The sequence below is a fragment of the Triticum aestivum genome, chromosome 2A, assembly GCF_018294505.1.
Source record: "Triticum aestivum cultivar Chinese Spring chromosome 2A, IWGSC CS RefSeq v2.1, whole genome shotgun sequence".
NCBI lineage: Eukaryota > Viridiplantae > Streptophyta > Magnoliopsida > Poales > Poaceae > Triticum > Triticum aestivum.
Window position 1 is genome coordinate 754,184,910 of NC_057797.1, and position 17,411 is coordinate 754,202,320.

The 17,411-nt window shown below is 45.1% G+C and overlaps 1 pseudogene; it reads right to left on the minus strand.

Moving 5' to 3' along the window:
* Positions 1-16: 16 nt before the first annotated feature.
* Positions 17-16,781, minus strand: LOC123192005 (receptor-like serine/threonine-protein kinase SD1-7; annotated as a pseudogene).
* Positions 16,782-17,411: the final 630 nt, after the last annotated feature.

A 17,411-nucleotide genomic window follows, 5' to 3' on the forward strand; every position in this document is an offset into this window, starting at 1 on the left:
TTAAGTTGTGCAAAAACTAACAACCCTTGAGCGTTGTCATACTCATGTCATTTGTGGAACTCATTTTCTCCCTGGCTTCTTCACCTTCATAATTACCTAGAGCAAAGTATACAGGATGCTTTGGAGGTGCAAGCACTGCACTTTCATTCTCCAACATAAACATAACTGAGGACATTAGTGGTCTATCATTTGGATGGTCTTGGACACACAAGAGTCCCACATGAATGCACTGTGCAACCTCATGAAGTGGGCAGCTCGCAACAATGAAGGAGTCCACCAGTTCGGTATATTTTTCATCTTCCCATAATCTCCAGGCCTGACCAATAGCATGAAGTCATGATCAAGTTAATAAATATATTGTTTGGGTGAGAGATTAATTAGAAAATTCCCATATTCACTACCAGGATTGAGGTGATTTCCGAGTGCATCCTGTCGTACACTTGGCAAAGACCCTCCTAAACCAAGTGTGGCTAAAAAGCACTCAGCAGAAAACGAACACTTGGCAAAGACTTGCCTCTGCCATGTGTCGGCTAGAAAATGCTCGGCAAAGAGCCCAATGGTGAATATGCAATACTTACATAAGATATAAGGCTACAAAATTCCATGTTGAGCTGAGGTGAGCTAATCTTCATGCCACTAACAATCTCCAAGAGAAGAACCCCAAAGCTATAAGTGTCTGATTTCATAGAAAATGCACCTCCCATTGCATATTCAGGGGACATATAACCATTATTTAAAACATTCAACAAGTTAGCAAGGAATGTACAAAACACACTATACTAAACCATATAAACTAGAGCGCTAAGAGTTTATTAGTAAACCAGTTACTTACTATGTTCCGACGACCCGGGTTGTGTTAGCATGATTCTGGTTTGCACCAAAGATTCTTGCCATACCAAAATCTGAAATTTTAGGAGTCATTTCTATATCCAACAAAATGTTGCTTGCTTTGAGATCCCTCTGAATTACTGTTAATCTTGAATCTTGGTGGAGATAAAGAAGGCATCTTGCTATTCCTTTAATTATTTTGAACCGTGTCAACCAATCGAGCACATGTTTTCGTGCATGATCTTTCATGATCAATATGGAAGGAAACAGATCATCATGAGTATCATTTTTGTTAATGTAAAAAAAGTATGTAATCAACAAACAAGCACATACCAAAAATAAAGGCATCCAAACTTTTATTAGCTAAGTACTCGTAGATCAATAACTTCTCATCTTCATGAATGCAGCAGCCGAGAAGTCTGACTAGGTTCTTATGCTGCAGTTTTGCAATGAGAACTACTTCATTTTTGAACTCCACCATACCTTGTCCAGAACTCTTACTAAGCCTCTTGACAGCAACTTCATTTCCACCTTCCAGTGTGCCCTACACGAGCAAACTTTTTCAACCGAGAAAAAAAATTGAAACAAACTTTTTCAAACACTATGTGTAATATTTTAACATGAAGAAATGTGTTTTCCAATTGAGCCCAAGATACTTTTCAACTCTAAAATTATTTCCTTTGTACCTCGAATGACAAGGCTAGTACATCATGTTACCTTGTAAACTTTGCCAAAACCTCCACCTCCAAGCAAGCTGGAATCCGAGAAAAAAATTTGTTGCTGAAAGTATGTCTTCATAGCTAAAACATGGAAATTCCGTATTATTGCCTTCTAGTGAGTTGGATGTGCTAATGTATCCTAGCATCAGTTTCTTCTGGTTTTTCTTCTGTCTCCATTTTCCTGTTGATTAGGACATCCACCCTTTTTCTTAATTCTTGTACTAATATAAGATGTCGAAAACAAGAGGATATTTTTTTACTCTACCTCTATATTTGTTCATCCAGACGAAGACTATGCATGCCAGTAGTAGCAGACATGATATAATGGGGAGTACAATCTCTACTGGACTGGTTTTCTTGTCGACGGCAGAAATGCGTCCAATCAGAATTCAGAATTAACTTCCATAAGTATCATGACGGATTAGTGAAGCTAATTAGGCACCTAGACTAACGTTATTTCTTAACCAGAACTACCAGGGCAGGTGGTAAATCAAAGATTTGGTCATCTTAAAAAAAGGTAGTTGATTTTGCAAATATGCATTGGCCATTATTGTTAATTCAAGACAAAAAAATAGTAACTAGCTATGGCCTTCTGGGAGAAAAAATTGCGGGTGAAAATTCTCCTTCTGGGAAAGTTAAGACATGGAATCTGGAAAGAATTGTAGTTGAATTTGAAAGTGAAGGCCAGAAGTAATTGAACAACCTAGCAATTGTAAAATGATGTTAAAAGGAATGTCGTGTATATTTAAACAAGAGCACCTTCCTTTTATGTACTCCTTCCAGTTCTAAACAACGTGCACTAGTAGAAAACAGGGCTATGGTCCAGGCCGGCTCAGCCCATTAGTCCCGGTTCAGTGTAGAACCGGGACCAATGTGGGCATTGGTCCCGGTTCGTGAGCCCAGGGGGCTGGCCGGGCCACGTGGGCCATTGGTCCCGGTTCGTCTGGACCTTTTGGTCCCGGTTGGTGGGACGAACCAGGACCAATGGGCCTCGCTCCTGGCCCACCACCATTGGTCCCGGTTGGTGGCTTGAACCGGGACCAAAGGCTCCCCTTTAGTCCCGGTTCATGCCACCAACCAGGACCAATGAGGTGCCTATATATACCCCCTCGCACAAGAGCAGAGCACAGTGCTCTGTTTTTTCTGGCCGAGGGGGAGAGGGCTTTGTGGTGCTCTAGCTCACCTCCTATGCACATGAGGTGTTCGATGGAATGCCCGAGCCACACTACTTAAGCTTTCTCCTCTCGAAGCTCGACCTCCAAGCTCCATTTTCCTCGAGATTTGTCTAGATTTAGCGGTCCGTCACGCCCCGTCCCCATCTTCACCGCCGTCGATCACCCACGCCGATCTCATCACCGACACCACCGTGGTGAGCCTCTTGTTCTTATCTTCTTTCTGAAAGGAAAAATATTCTTACTTGTATGTTTAGATAGATACTTGTATCATTTTCTTACATTTATTATTGCATCTTATATAGTGCGATGGTTTTGATATCCGCCCCCGTCGGCCCTCGTCCTGTGTATGATTCGGATTTGGTATGTATATTATCTTTATAACTATTGGTTCATTTATTGTTTATGAAAATTATGCCGACCAACGTGACATAGATTTTATTTATCTAGGATGTATGTGAATCGGAAATGCCAACCGACCCTATTGTCGAGAGGTTAAATTTAGTTGAAGAAGAAAACAATTTGTTGAAGGAAAAAATAAAAAAAATTGAGGAGGAGAAGATGATATTGGAGTTGCATGTTGCGGATGTCGTCGATGATCACAAGATCAAGATGGATGCAATGCGCTTGAAGATTAGAAAGATTAGAAAATATGCCATTCATACCGAGGCTTGGTATCATTATACCGTTGGATCAATTGTTACCTTGGTTGCGATTATGATCACATTTGTTTTCGCATTGAAATGTTTTACATAGTTTCAATGTATGGTTTAATTAATTAGATGCTCTGGAGAGCTATATGTTGTTAGATGAGAACTATGTATGCACTTTGGTTTTAATGTGATGATGAACTTCTATTAATTTGGACACTTAATTATATATAATGCACACAGATGAACCGGCAATGGATGTACGGTGACAGACACACCCGCGAGTACATTAAGGGCGTGCATGAGTTTCTCGATGCGGCTGAGGCAAACAAGCAGAATGGTTTTATGTGTTGTCCATGCACTGAATGTGGGAATATGAGGTCTTACTCTAACCGGAAAATCCTTCACTCCGACCTGCTTTACAAGGGTTTCATGCCACACTATAATGTTTGGACGAGGCACGGAGAAATAGGGGTTATGATGGAAGACGGCGAAGAAGAAGAGTATGATGACAACTATGTGCCCCCTGAATACGATGATGCTGCAACGGGGGGAGCTGGTGAAGATCAAGAGGAACCAGACGATGTGCCCAATGATGCTGCCACGGGTGAAGCTGCTGAAGATCAAGAGGAACCAGATGATGTGCCCGATGATGATGATCTCCGCCGGGTCATTGTCGATGCAAGGACGCAATGCATTAGTCAAAAGGAGAAGCTGAAGTTCGATCACATGTTAGAGGATCACAAAAAAGGGTTATACCCCAATTGCGAAGATGGCAACACAAAGCTCGGTACCGTACTGGAATTGCTGAAGTGGAAGGCAGAGAATGCTGTGGCTGACAAAGGATTTGAGAACCTACTGAAAATATTGAAGAAGAAGCTTCCAAAGGATAACGAATTGCCCGACAGTACATACGTAGTAAAGAAGGTCATATACCCTCTAGGATTGGAGGTGGAGAAGATACATGCATGCCCTAATGACTGCATCCTCTACCGTGGTGCATACAAGGATCTGAACGCATGCCCGGTATGCGGTGCATTGCGGTATAAGATCAGACGAGATGACCCTGGTGATGTTGACGGCGAGCCCCTCAGGAAGAGGGTTCCTGCGAAGGTGATGTGGTATGCTCCTATAATACCATGGTTGAAACGTCTGTTCAGAAACGAAGAGCATGCCAAGTTGATGCGATGGCACAGTGAGAACCGAAAGAAAGATGGGAAGTTGAGAGCACCCGCTGACGGGTCGCAGTGGAGAAAAATCGAGATAAAGTACTGGGATGAGTTTGCAAAGGACCCAAGGAATGTATGGTTTGCTTTAAGCGCGGATGGCATTAATCCTTTCGGGGAGCAGAGCAGCAATCACAGCACCTGGCCCGTGACTCTATGTATGTATAACCTTCCTCCTTGGATGTGCATGAAGCGGAAGTTCATTATGATGCCACTTCTCATCCAAGGCCCTAAGCAACCCGACAACGAAATTGATGTGTACCTAAGGCCATTAGTTGAAGAACTTTTACAGCTGTGGAATGGAAACGGTGTACGTACGTGGGATGAGCACAGACAGGAGGAATTTAACCTTAAGGCGTTGCTGTTCGTGACCATCAACGATTGGCCCGCTCTCAGTAACCTTTCAGGACAGACAAACAAAGGATACCACGCATGCACGCACTGTTTAGATGACACTGAAAGTATATACCTGGACAAATGCAGGAAGAATGTGTACCTGGGCCATCGTCGATTTCTTCCGACCAACCATCAATGTCGAAAGAAAGGCAAGCATTTCAAAGGCGAGGCAGATCACCGGAAGAAGCCCGCCATGCGCACCGGTGATCACGTGCTTGCTATGGTCAATGATTTACACTACGTAATCTTTGGAAAGGGTCCCGGTGGACTAGCTGTTCCGAATGACGCTGAGGGACACGCACCCATGTGGAAGAAGAAATCTATATTTTGGGACCTACCCTACTGGAAAGACCTAGAGGTCCGCTCCTCAATCGACGTGATGCACGTGACGAAGAACCTTTGCGTGAACCTGCTAGGCTTGTTGGGCGTGTATGGGAAGACAAAAGATACACCTGAGGCACGAGAGGACCTGCAACGTTTGCACAAAAAAGACGGCATGCCTCCGAAGCAGTATAAAGGTCCTGCCAGCTACGCTCTTACGAAAGAAGAGAAAGAAATCTTCTTTGAATGCCTGCTCAGTATGAAGGTCACGACTGGCTTCTCGTCGAATATAAAGGGAATAATAAATATGCCAGAGAAAAAGTTTCAGAACCTAAAGTCTCATGACTGCCACGTGATTATGACGCAACTGCTTTCGGTTGCATTGAGGGGGCTTCTACCGGAAAACGTCCGATTAGCCATTGTGAAGCTATGTGCATTCCTCAATGCAATCTCTCAGAAGGTGATCGGTCCAGAAATCGTACCAAGGCTAAGGAGTGATGTGGCGCAATGTCTTGTCAGTTTCGAGCTGGTGTTCCCACCATCCTTCTTCAATATCATGACGCACGTCCTAGTTCATCTAGTCGACGAGATTGTCATCCTGGGGCCCGTATTTCTACACAATATGTTCCCCTTTGAGAGGTTCATGGGAGTCCTAAAGAAATATGTCCGTAACCGCGCTAGGCCAGAAGGAAGCATCTCCATGGGCCATCAAACAGAGGATGTTATCGGGTTTTGTGTTGACTTCATTCCTGGCCTTAACAAGATAGGTCTCCCTAAATCGCGGTATGAGGGGAGACTGACTGGAAAAGGCACTCTTGGAAGAGACTCAATAATATGCAGGGACGGATATTCTTGGTCTCAAGCACATTACACAGTTCTACAGGACTCTACCTTGGTGACCCCGTATGTCGATGAACACAAGAACAGTCTGCGCTCCAAACACCCGGAGCAGTGCGATGACTGGATTACATGTGAACACATCAGGACTTTCAGCAGTTGGTTGGAAACACGTCTCAGAGGTGACAACACTATTTGTGATGAGTTGTACTTGTTGTCCAGGGGACCATCTTTGACTGTATTGACTTACAAAGGATACGAGATAAATGGGAATACATTTTACACGATCGCCCAAGATCAAAAGAGCACCAACCAAAACAGCGGTGTCCGCTTTGATGCAGCAACAGAGAGCGGAAAGGACACATATTATGGTTACATAGTGGACATATGGGAACTTGACTACGGACCTGATTTTAAGGTCCCTTTGTTTAAGTGCAAATGGGTCAATCTGTTAGGCGGCGAGGTACAGGTAGACCCACAGTACGGAATGACAACAGTGGATCTGAAAAATCTTGGGTACACTGACGAACCGTTCGTCCTAGCCAATGATGTGGCACAGGTTATCTATGTGAAGGACATGTCTACCAAATCGAGAAAAAGAAAAGATAAGGAAGCGAATACATCATACGATGAGCCAAAGCGCCACATAGTTCTTTCAGGAAAAAGGGACATCCTGGGAGTGGACGGCAAGACAGACATGTCTGAAGATTATGAAAAATTTCATGAAATTCCTCCCTTCAATGTCAAGGCTGACCCAAGCATCCTGATAAACAATGAAGATTATCCATGGTTACGGCGCAATAAGCAAATGACACAAGCGAAGAAAAAGTGAAGACTTTCTCCCGCAAATATTATGATCATACCATGCCAAATTTGTAACAGACGAACATGCTACCATTGTCCGTTTTATAGTAAAGTTAATCATAAACTAGTGATTCACACAAATTTTTAAAAATTCAAATTTAAACTATTTAAAATTTAAAACTAATGGCACTAACAGAAATTTTATAATTTTTGTGACCTAAAAGCAAAAAGAAATCACTAAAAACTGTAAGTATTTAGTTGTAAGTAGAAATAAAAAATAAATAGAAAAAAAATTCTATTTTTATAGTAAAGTTATTCATAAACTAGTAATTCACACAAATTTTTAAAAATTCAAATTTAAACTATTTAAAATTTAAAACTAATGGCACTAACAGAAAGTTTATAATTTTTGTGACCTAAAAGCAAAAAGAAATCACTAAAAAACTGTAAGTATTTAGTTGTAAGTAGAAATAAAAAATAAATAGAAAAAAATTCTATTTTTATAGTAAAGTTATTCATAAACTAGTGATTCACACAAATTTTTAAAAATTCAAATTTAAACTATTTAAAATTTAAAACTAATGGCACTAACAGAAAGTTTATAATTTTTGTGACCTAAAAGCTAAAAGAAATCACTAAAAAACTGTAAGTATTTAGTTTTAAGTAGAAATAAAAAAATAAAAAACCAAAAAAATATAGAAATAAAAAGAAAAAACCAAAAAAAATGCCTCCTACTGGGCCTCCACGGCCTGAATACGACTAGAAACCCTACATGGGCCAGATTCAGGCCCGCAGAAGGCCCAATAGGCCCACAGGCAGTAGCAAGTTTAGGCCCGAAAGCCTGCATTAGAGAGGAGCTCGAATGGGTAGGAACACCAGCGCTTATAAACCAGTGCCGGCGCCCTTCAGCTAGCGATGTGGGACTAAACTTTTGGGCTCGGGGCAGCAAAGGCCATTGGTCCCGGTTGGTGGCACCAACCGGGACTAAAGGGGGCATTGGTCCCGGTTCGTGGCACCAACCGTGACCAATGCCCCCCTTTAGTCCCGGTTGGTTCCACCAACCGGGACCAAAGGCCGCCGCTTCCCGCCCTTTGGGCTGCTGAAAATTGGCCTTTGGTCCCGGTTCGTGGCACCAACCGGGACTAAAGGGGGCATTAGTCCCGGTTTGTGCCACCAACCGGGACCAATGCTCCGTCTATATAAGCCACACTTGTGAAAATTTTGGTTCAGTTTCTTCGATCCCGCCCCGACGTCGCCGCCAGGCTGCCCCTGTGCTCGCCTCGCCGTCGCCGCCGTTGCCCCTGCCCCGCCCCGAGCGCCCCTGCCTCGCCGTCGTCGCCGGCCGCCCGTCCACCGCCCCGAGCACCCCCTGCGCCGCCGAGCCCATCCGCCGCCCCCGAGCACCCCCTGCGCCCCCGAGCCCGTCCGCCGCCGCCGAGCGCGCCCCGCCGTCGCCCTCGCCCTCGCCGACCCCGAGCCCGTCCTCGTCGCCGTCGCCCCCGACGCCGGCCGCCCGCGTCTCCTCCCCGATCCCTCCGGGAGAGGTAGCTACCGCCCCATCCTCCCCCCTTCCTTCCTTCCCTGCTCCTTAATTTGCAAAATATTGATATGATGTAGATGTATGTATGTATGTATGTATGAGTTGGGGAGAAAGTTTATAATTTTTGTTCATATATACTGTACATGTATGTATGATGAATTTTGATATTTTTTTGTTCATATATAATGTAGATGTATATGTATGTATGGAATGATATCGATGGATGTATGTATATAGAACATTCGTAGAAAAAAATGTCCCCCTCCGGTTCACTCGGGAACACTAACTATCTCGGAGAAAAAATGTTATCGGGAAAAATGTTATCGGGGTCGAGGGTCGTCGAACATGAGAGGAAGAAGAGGATAAAAAAGAAGAGGAAGAAGAAAAAAAAGAGGAGAAGAAAGAATAGAGGAGCTTCTCCTCTATTCTTTCTTCTCCTCTTTTTTTCTTCTTCTTCATCTTTTTTTTATCGGGAGGGGTCGACGGTCGCCTAGGGGTCGAGGGTGGGGGGGGGGTCGAGAACGCCGGACATTCATGAGAGAGGCGAGGAAGAAGGGGAAGAAGAGGGAGAAGAAGAGGAGAGGAAGAAGAGGAAGTCTTCTCCTCTATTCTTTCTTCTCTTCTTTTTTCTTCTTCTTCTTCCTCTTTATTTTATCGGGAACGAGGGTCGTCGAGAGGTCGAGGAGCGGTAGAGGAGAAACCCTAAATAGAAAGTATCGTCGGTGTGAGATACATGTACCGTCGGTGTCGGACACTACACCCACATCCCACAAGTGGCGCGGGCTTCGACGCCCACGTCACTTGTGGGACGTGGATGTAGTGTCCGACACCGAAGGCCACATGTATCTCACACCCACGATACTTGCTAGCTATTTAGGGTTTCCTCTACCGAAAAGAAGAGGAGAAATAAATAAGAAGAAGAAAAAAGAAGAAAAAGAAGAGGAGAAGAAGAAAGGAATAGAGGAGAAGAAGAGAAAAATAGAATATATATTCTATTTTCTCTTTTCTCCTCTATTCCTTTCTTCTTCTCCTCTTTTTTTTCTTTTTTTTCTTCGACACGTGGGGGGGGGGTCGAGAACGCCGGACATTCATGAGAGAGGCGAGGAAGAAGGGGAAGAAGAGGGAGAAGAAGAGGAGAGGAAGAAGAGGAAGTCTTCTCCTCTATTCTTTCTTCTCTTTTTTTCTTCTTCTTCTTCCTCTTTATTTTATCGGGAACGAGGGTCGTCGAGAGGTCGAGGAGCGGTAGAGGAGAAACCCTAAATAGAAAGTATCGTCGGTGTGAGATACATGTACCGTCGGTGTCGGACACTACACCCACATCCCACAAGTGGCGCGGGCTTCGACGCCCACGTCACTTGTGGGACGTGGATGTAGTGTCCGACACCGAAGGCCACATGTATCTCACACCCACGATACTTGCTAGCTATTTAGGGTTTCCTCTACCGAAAAGAAGAGGAGAAATAAATAAGAAGAAGAAAAAAGAAGAAAAAGAAGAGGAGAAGAAGAAAGGAATAGTGGAGAAGAAGAGAAAATAGAATATATTCTATTTTCTCTTTTCTCCACTATTCCTTTCTTCTTCTCCTCTTTTTTTCTTCTTTTCTTCTTCTTCTTCTTCTTCTTCTTCTTCTTCTTCTTCTTCTTCTTCTTCTTCTTCTTCTTCTTCTTCTTCTTATTCTTATTAGCCGGAAGTAGAGAGAGGTTTCCTAGTGTCAAAGTATTGAAGAAATCCATGCCTTCATCATTAGCCGGAAGTAACCAGGGCATGTTGGTACGAAGTTCTGCAAAGTTGTTCTGGAATGGAGTCCCGGATAGAATAATCCGCCTTTTGGTACGAATTCAGCAAAGGCCTTCCAAATAGCGATATTCGGAAGGCTCTTGCTGAACTTTGTACCAAAAAGCGAATTATCCTATCTGGGACTCCGTTCCAGAACAACTTTGAAGAGCTTCGTACCATCATGCACATGTTACTTTCGCCTAATGATGAAGACATGGTTTTGTTGAATCCCTTGACACTAGGCAACCTCCCGACCCCTCGGCGATCCTATCGAACATGAGAGGAAGAAGAGGATAAAAAAGAAGAGGAAGAAGAAAAAAAGAGGAGAAGAAAGAATAGAGGAGATCTTCTCCTCTATTCTTTCTTCTCCTCTTATTTTTCTTCTTCTTCCTCTTTTTTTTATCGGGAACGAGGGTCGTCGAGGGACATAGATGTAGTGTCGTCGTTGTCGATATATACCCCCTCCCGATAGCTTACTATGATTAGGTAGCTAGTTCTATGTTTGGCACTAATATATCCATCTGTCATGTTTGAATAATAATTGCCATGTTGTAAATATTTGTAGAAACTATGGACACCGCCCTAGACGAAGCAACAAAAGAAGCGTTGTTGAGGGACATAATCGCAGAAGGAAGTGATGCCATCTCGTTGTTTCTCAACGAAACCGATGGTCTGGAAGGAGAGGGTGAACAAGCTGGCTACGGTGACCTAATGCCGGTGCAAGAAGAAGAACATGAGGACGGCTCCGGTGACCCAATGCCGGTGCAAGAAGGAGACCGTGATGACGGCTCCGGTGACCGAACCGAGTCCGGCCAGGTATATATATTAGTTAAGCCTATGCTGACTAGCTGATTGATGCATTCATTGTTTTGGTATGTACACATATTAATTAAGTCTTTGTTCTTTTTTCTAGCCCTCCGAATCGAGCACAACTTCGGTAAAGAGACGAGGCCCGAAGAAAAAGTTGAGCTCGGATGAAAAGTTTGAGATCATAGCAATCGCGCCCGACGGCCAACCTATTGAACCCCTCCGGACAAAGAGCGCATTTGTTGCTCAGTGCGGGGTTCTGGTTAGGGACAAGATCCCGATAAGCATCCAGCAATGGTTTAAGCCGGCTACAGAAGACCCTGAGGTGTCTTATGTCAATGATATGCAGAAAAATGATCTTTGGACTGAGCTGAAGTCAAATTTCACCCTACCGCCTGAGGATAATCCAGAGAACCCAGTTAAAGAGAAATTAATCAAGTCTTTTGCTCTGAAGAGGATGGCAGAACTATTCAGGAGGTGGAAGAAAGAGCTGAATAAGTTTGTCGAAAATAATGAGACACCAGAATTCAAGGGCAGATATGAGAAGATCAGAGATCACTGGCCCGCATTTGTGGCCCACAAGACATCAGAAAAGAGTAAGAAGATGTCGGCGACAAACAAGCAAAATGCTGCGAAGAAGAAGCTTCACCATCGCACGGGGTCAGGTGGCTACCTCGTAGCCCGGCCTAAGTGGTCCAAGACTGAGAATGATCTGGTTCATAAAGGGATCGAACCAGAGACAATTAACTGGCCAGACCGTTGCCGGACTTGGTTCTTCGGGGCTGGCGGAACACTGGACCCTGTAACAGGGAAGTGCATTTGGACGAACGATCAAATGGACATACCAGTCAGTAAGCTTAAGCAGTATATCGAAGCAGCGCAGGAAGGGACGTTCTTTCCAGACAGAGAGAACGACGAGCTCACAATGGCCCTCGGGAATCCTGAGCACCCTGGACGGACACGAGGCACGCCAGGCTCCATTCCGTGGAAGGTTGGGTTTCCGGACGCAGGCGGTTACAAATCCCATGAGAGGAGGAAAAAAGTGCAGCAGACCCAAATACAGGCGCTGCAAGCAAGGGTAGACGCGATAGAGGAACGAGAAGCAAATCGCAGCAAACGTACTGCCGAAGCCTCCCCCGAAGCTACCCCGCCATCTCAGCGCAGAAGCAGCGTGGCTTCCACCGAGCTGCTTCAGCTGGAGCATGCCTTGACGGCTCCTGCCAGCTATCCCGTGGATGCTATAACGGAGTCTCAAAATTGCCACCTTATGACGCAATGGATGAATTTGAAGGTCAAGGCGGCTGTTGGCTCTGTTTATCCTACTGAACCCGGCGCAACTTTTCACTGCCGGCCGATTCCAGAAGGATATGCTAGGGTGATGGTGGATGAGATAACGGAGGGATTTGAGGACCTCCAGCTTGACCACCCTACCGGTGAAGGGGAGACTCGGCTGGGGTCTGCTCTGAAGACTCCATGCCTATGGCGGAAGGAGCTCATCAACCTTCCGAACTGGACGCCACCGCCTCCTCCTCCTCCTCCGGCGAGTCAGGGCACTCCGCCTCCACCGCCTCCTCCTCCGGCGAGTGACGATCAGGGCCCTCGGCCGGCTCCTTCTCCGGCGCGTGGCGGCACTCCGCCTCCTTCTCCGCCTGCGCCGACGCGCCCGAGCAGCCAGCCTCCTCCTTCTCCGCCTCGTCAGCAAGGGCGGAAGAGACCTGCCGCCGCTCCAGCTGCTCCGGCGCGTCGTAGTCCTTCTCCTCCGCCGCTTAAGCAAGTAAAGAAGACAACCGCTCCGTCTGCTCGGTCGGCGTCTAGCAGTACAACCAGAGGCGGGAGGACATACAGATTCGGTCCTTCTCTGAAGACTCCAGAGAAGTTACCATATGAGAGGACCCTGGAGGAGAACGCCGAGATCGCGCGAGAAGAAGTGAGGAACTTCTTTGAAGGGGTGAAAGCAAAGAAACATCCACCTCCGGAGGAGAAGGTAGATCGGGTGAAAGTGAAGCGCACTCTGGCTGCCCTGACAAAACCACCGAAGTCTGATCCGCCGAAAGGAAACTATGACCGCATTATTGGAAAGGAATTTGCCGAAGCGGAGCGGTCGGGAAGTACTGTCAGTGATCAAAGGCTGAAAGAACGACGAGCTGGGAAACAAATTGCCCAGCTCGGCGAACAAGCGAAGCAATCGTGCCCCCCGCTCAAGGTGCCTAGCCACAACGTCGATAATGATCCGAGGATGGTGCCCGGTTATAGCAATCTTGCAGATTACCTGCCCGACGAAGTACATTATGAACCCATGGAGGTGCAGATACAAAGATACGAGTACGGGAAGCCTCTCGTCAAAGATGAAAGATCTCTATCAACGATGATGCGAAGATTGCATGATTGGTACTTGAAAATCTGCAGAGACTCTGGGGGGAGGAGTACTTTGTATGTGAAAGTTAAAAAGGAGCATGACCTCGTTGGAATTGATCTGTTGCCTGTTCCATTTGAGGAGTTCTATCAGTTTTTCAATCAATTGGCCCTCGATAAAACAACGGTCGCCTGCTACTGTCTGTAAGTAGTACTACTTCTGTCATTAAGTTTCTCTATATAGCTTAGCTCTTTCATTGCATGTATTTATAATCATCCTCACTATATTATGCAGATTGAAGATCGCCGAATTGAAGAAAAGACAAGTCGGTGATATTGGGTTCATTAACACATATCTCATAGATGCAACTCAGGTTAAACTTCATGCCGCAGCTACCGAGGCCAACTTGCTACGATCGTTCGTAATAAATCAAAACAAAGATATAATACTCTTTCCTTACAACTTCAGGTGAGTGTTACTGTCTTGTGCGTATTCGGTTTCCCTTATATATTAGTCAAGGTTATAGTAATGTAATTCATGAGTTATGCATGTGTGTGCAGTTTCCACTATATTCTCCTAGAGATTAAGCTTGAGCAGGGAGTAGTAACCGTCTTGGACTCTAAACGAAAAGATCCCAAGGAGTATGCGGACATGACTGAAATCCTCAAGAAGTAAGTTAAATCGATCATTATCCACCATATCAGCAACTTTGTTCATTTCCTGATATCAAGTAATTGTTTTCTTTGTCCGGCGAGGTTTGGAGAAAATTCACCAAAACAGTTCCGGGACTGCCGAAGGAGCTGGAATTTAGACACCCGAAAGTAAGTACTATAGTAGCATGTTCCGCGCATCTCCTAGTGATTCAAGCGCTAGTTTCATCAATACCATTTAGCATTCTTGCTTATCAATTTGATTGACCTCTATTTCTTGTAAAGTGGTTGTGGCAGGAACAAGGGAATGATTTATGTGGATACTACATCTGCGAGTCCATCCACCACACGACCTGTGAGCGGGGCGGGTACTCTAACGAACAATATGAAGTACGTAAATAACAACATTCACAATTTTATTTTATTACCATCATTTGTGTTGAGTTTCATTCATTTATATATATATATATATATATATATATATATATATATATATATATATATATATATATATATGTATTGACCCCCTTCTTCAAATTAGATGTTTCGGAAGCGGGATGAACTCCTAGCACCAGCTCGCATGCGAGCAATTCAAGAGGAATTGGCGGCATTCTTTCTTGACCACGTGATCCCTGAAGACGGAGAATTCTATGTGGACCCTGAGTCCGTATGATTATATTTGTAAGAGATAATTATTGTATATATGTAGCCGGTAGTGTCAGATAGATATACGAGAACTTGTTGTTCGACCAATCTCTCGGAGAAGGAGAGGTGGTCGATATCACTTCTCTCTGTATATATGCATATATGTTCATGACGATCTTCTGTTTCCTTCGTTTGCTTACTAGCTAGCTAGCGTGTCTAGTCCTCTCTATATACGTATGTATAGTACGTATCGTCGACCAAGCACAGACATAACAGAGGACACTTCTCTCTATTAATTATAACTAGCTATCACAATATATGAAACACCTAAATTAACCCCCCAAAACCCCCAACCCCCCCCCCTTTCAAAAAAAAACAAAAACCCCAGCCACAGAAGTGCTGACGCGTGGATGCCTATTGGTCCCGGTTGGTGCCACCAACCGGGACCAAAGGGTCTCCTGACTGGGCTCTGCGCACTGCCCACGTGGAGGGCCTTTAGTCCTGGTTCTGGATTGAACCGGGACTAAAGAGGGGAGGTATTAGTACCGACACTTTAGTCCCGGTTCCGGAACCGGGACTAAAGGCCCTTACGAACCGGGACTATAGGCCCTTTTTCTACCAGTGGTGATGTTTTGGATATGGAACTTCTAAAACTTTAACTACTGATACTGCTTGATATATTTAGATCGGATATCTTGAAAATGGTATGCTTAGATTTTTTTGGAGTATATACTAGCAATAGAGTATTAAAAACACTACTGACTAGGTAAAAAAAAGGGCATGGAATACCGAATACCAGGAGAGTCGGCAAGTCGGAGGTACAGGTTCTCGCTACCGGTTGCCTTCTGAGCATCAATAAGCTCCCCTGACCAAACTAAGCACCTTGATGGGTCTGCCATAGCACCTCCGCTACTCAAGTCGGCATAAGCATACGCTGTACACGAGCAATTGTTGATGCACTCAGCTGCACAGTCATCCAAGTTTCTGTTCCGTATATGCAAGAACATGTTAGGAACCTTCATTCCAGGAAAAGGCGTGAAATGACTTTTCTTGCTGCATTTCAGCGCTTCTTTTCTCTGACATCCTTTAAAAGAGTTACTACTGTCGATGGGCTCAAACCCATCAAAGCACTGACATGTTGGAATGGCCTCAGTGAAGTCACAGTAGCCAAACGGGCCAGAAGAGGCGTAGAGATCGCAAGCACTATTGGGGTGCTCATAAGCTCATTGATGACTATCCACGACGCAGAGTGATTGTCCCAACCTAGATTCTTCAACTTGCCAGTGTAGTCAAGCATCATGCGCCTGAATGGTGAGTTGTCGGAAACAGTGAACCTGTAACTGAACTCGTCTCCAGAGGTGACAATTGTTCGGTACGAGATGGAGCTAGTGTTGTTTAGTGTGCCACCGGACACCGACACACCGTCCAACACAATGATACGACAATATAACCTAGCCTTGTTCCAAGTTACCAACTGAAGGTCTGGGGATCTTGTGTCGCCGCTGCATGAGAAGTCCCCAGAAGATGGGTCATCCGGGCCCTTCCAAGCAACAAGGCGTGCGATGATTTGTGCTTTGTAGCTCACCAAGAATCTCATGGTTGGAAGTATTGTGTCGGTTGGATGATCAAAACCCTGCCATATGTCCATGTTGTTCGACGAACGGAGAACAAAGTTCCCCGAGTTGTTTAGTACTGCATAAGCTCCTGCCGCTCCAGTGGTGATATTGCTTGCTGCCATCCAAATATTACGGCCTTCAGAGTCAGATAATACCATGCGAGAATTGTTAGTTACCGCGAGCATCATGGACCAAGGGTTGGTGATTGGGCTGTCTCGGTTGGCGATCCACACGGCGGTCCGTGGCCCGGGGAGGCTGTGGTACCATATGCCAAGGTAAAAACTCTTGTTGGAGCTTGTCGGGGAGAAGAAGCCTAGAGCAAAGTCACCGCTCTCGGAGATGAGAGTGTCGCGGTCGGTGAGTGGCTTTGCTTGTGTGAGCTGGTCATCGGGTTTGCAGAATGAACTCAAGAACAGGAGGAAGAAGATGGGGATGTAGTGCATAGCTGCTTGCGCCGTCACAGATTAGATGAAAGTTGACAAAGTCTGCAATTAATGGAACTACTTCCTCCGTCCGAAAATACTTGTCATCAAAATGAATAAAAATGAATTTATCTAAAACTAAAATATGTCTAGATACATCTCCTTTTATCCATTTTGATGACAAGTGTTTTCGGACGAAGGGAGTAGTTGATAAGGATAAAAACATCAAGGTCGACATAGACCATATATAGCACAGATGGCCTACCTTCGGGGAAGAGAGCAGAGCAGCCTCAATCTTTGGTATAGATGAATACATCAAGGTTGACAATTGACATAGACCGTATATAGCTAGCACATATGGCCAGACGACCGGCAAGCTGGAGACTCAAAAGTCCAACGACTGTGCTGCACGCTCAAAGAAAATTCGTCACCACGGGGCCAGATTATAGTCTACGCTCCACGCTGAGAGGATGACAGGAGAAACGTAATGGCATGTGGGTTTGCTTGCTGCAGTACTAATTACGGCCGTATCGGATGAATATCTCCAGAGATGTGGAGAAAGGTAAGCTGGTGTGGACGCGTACGCAGAGACTCGGCCACAAAAAAGAGCCAGCTATGAGTAAAGTGGACTTTTGGTGCACGGGTGCATTG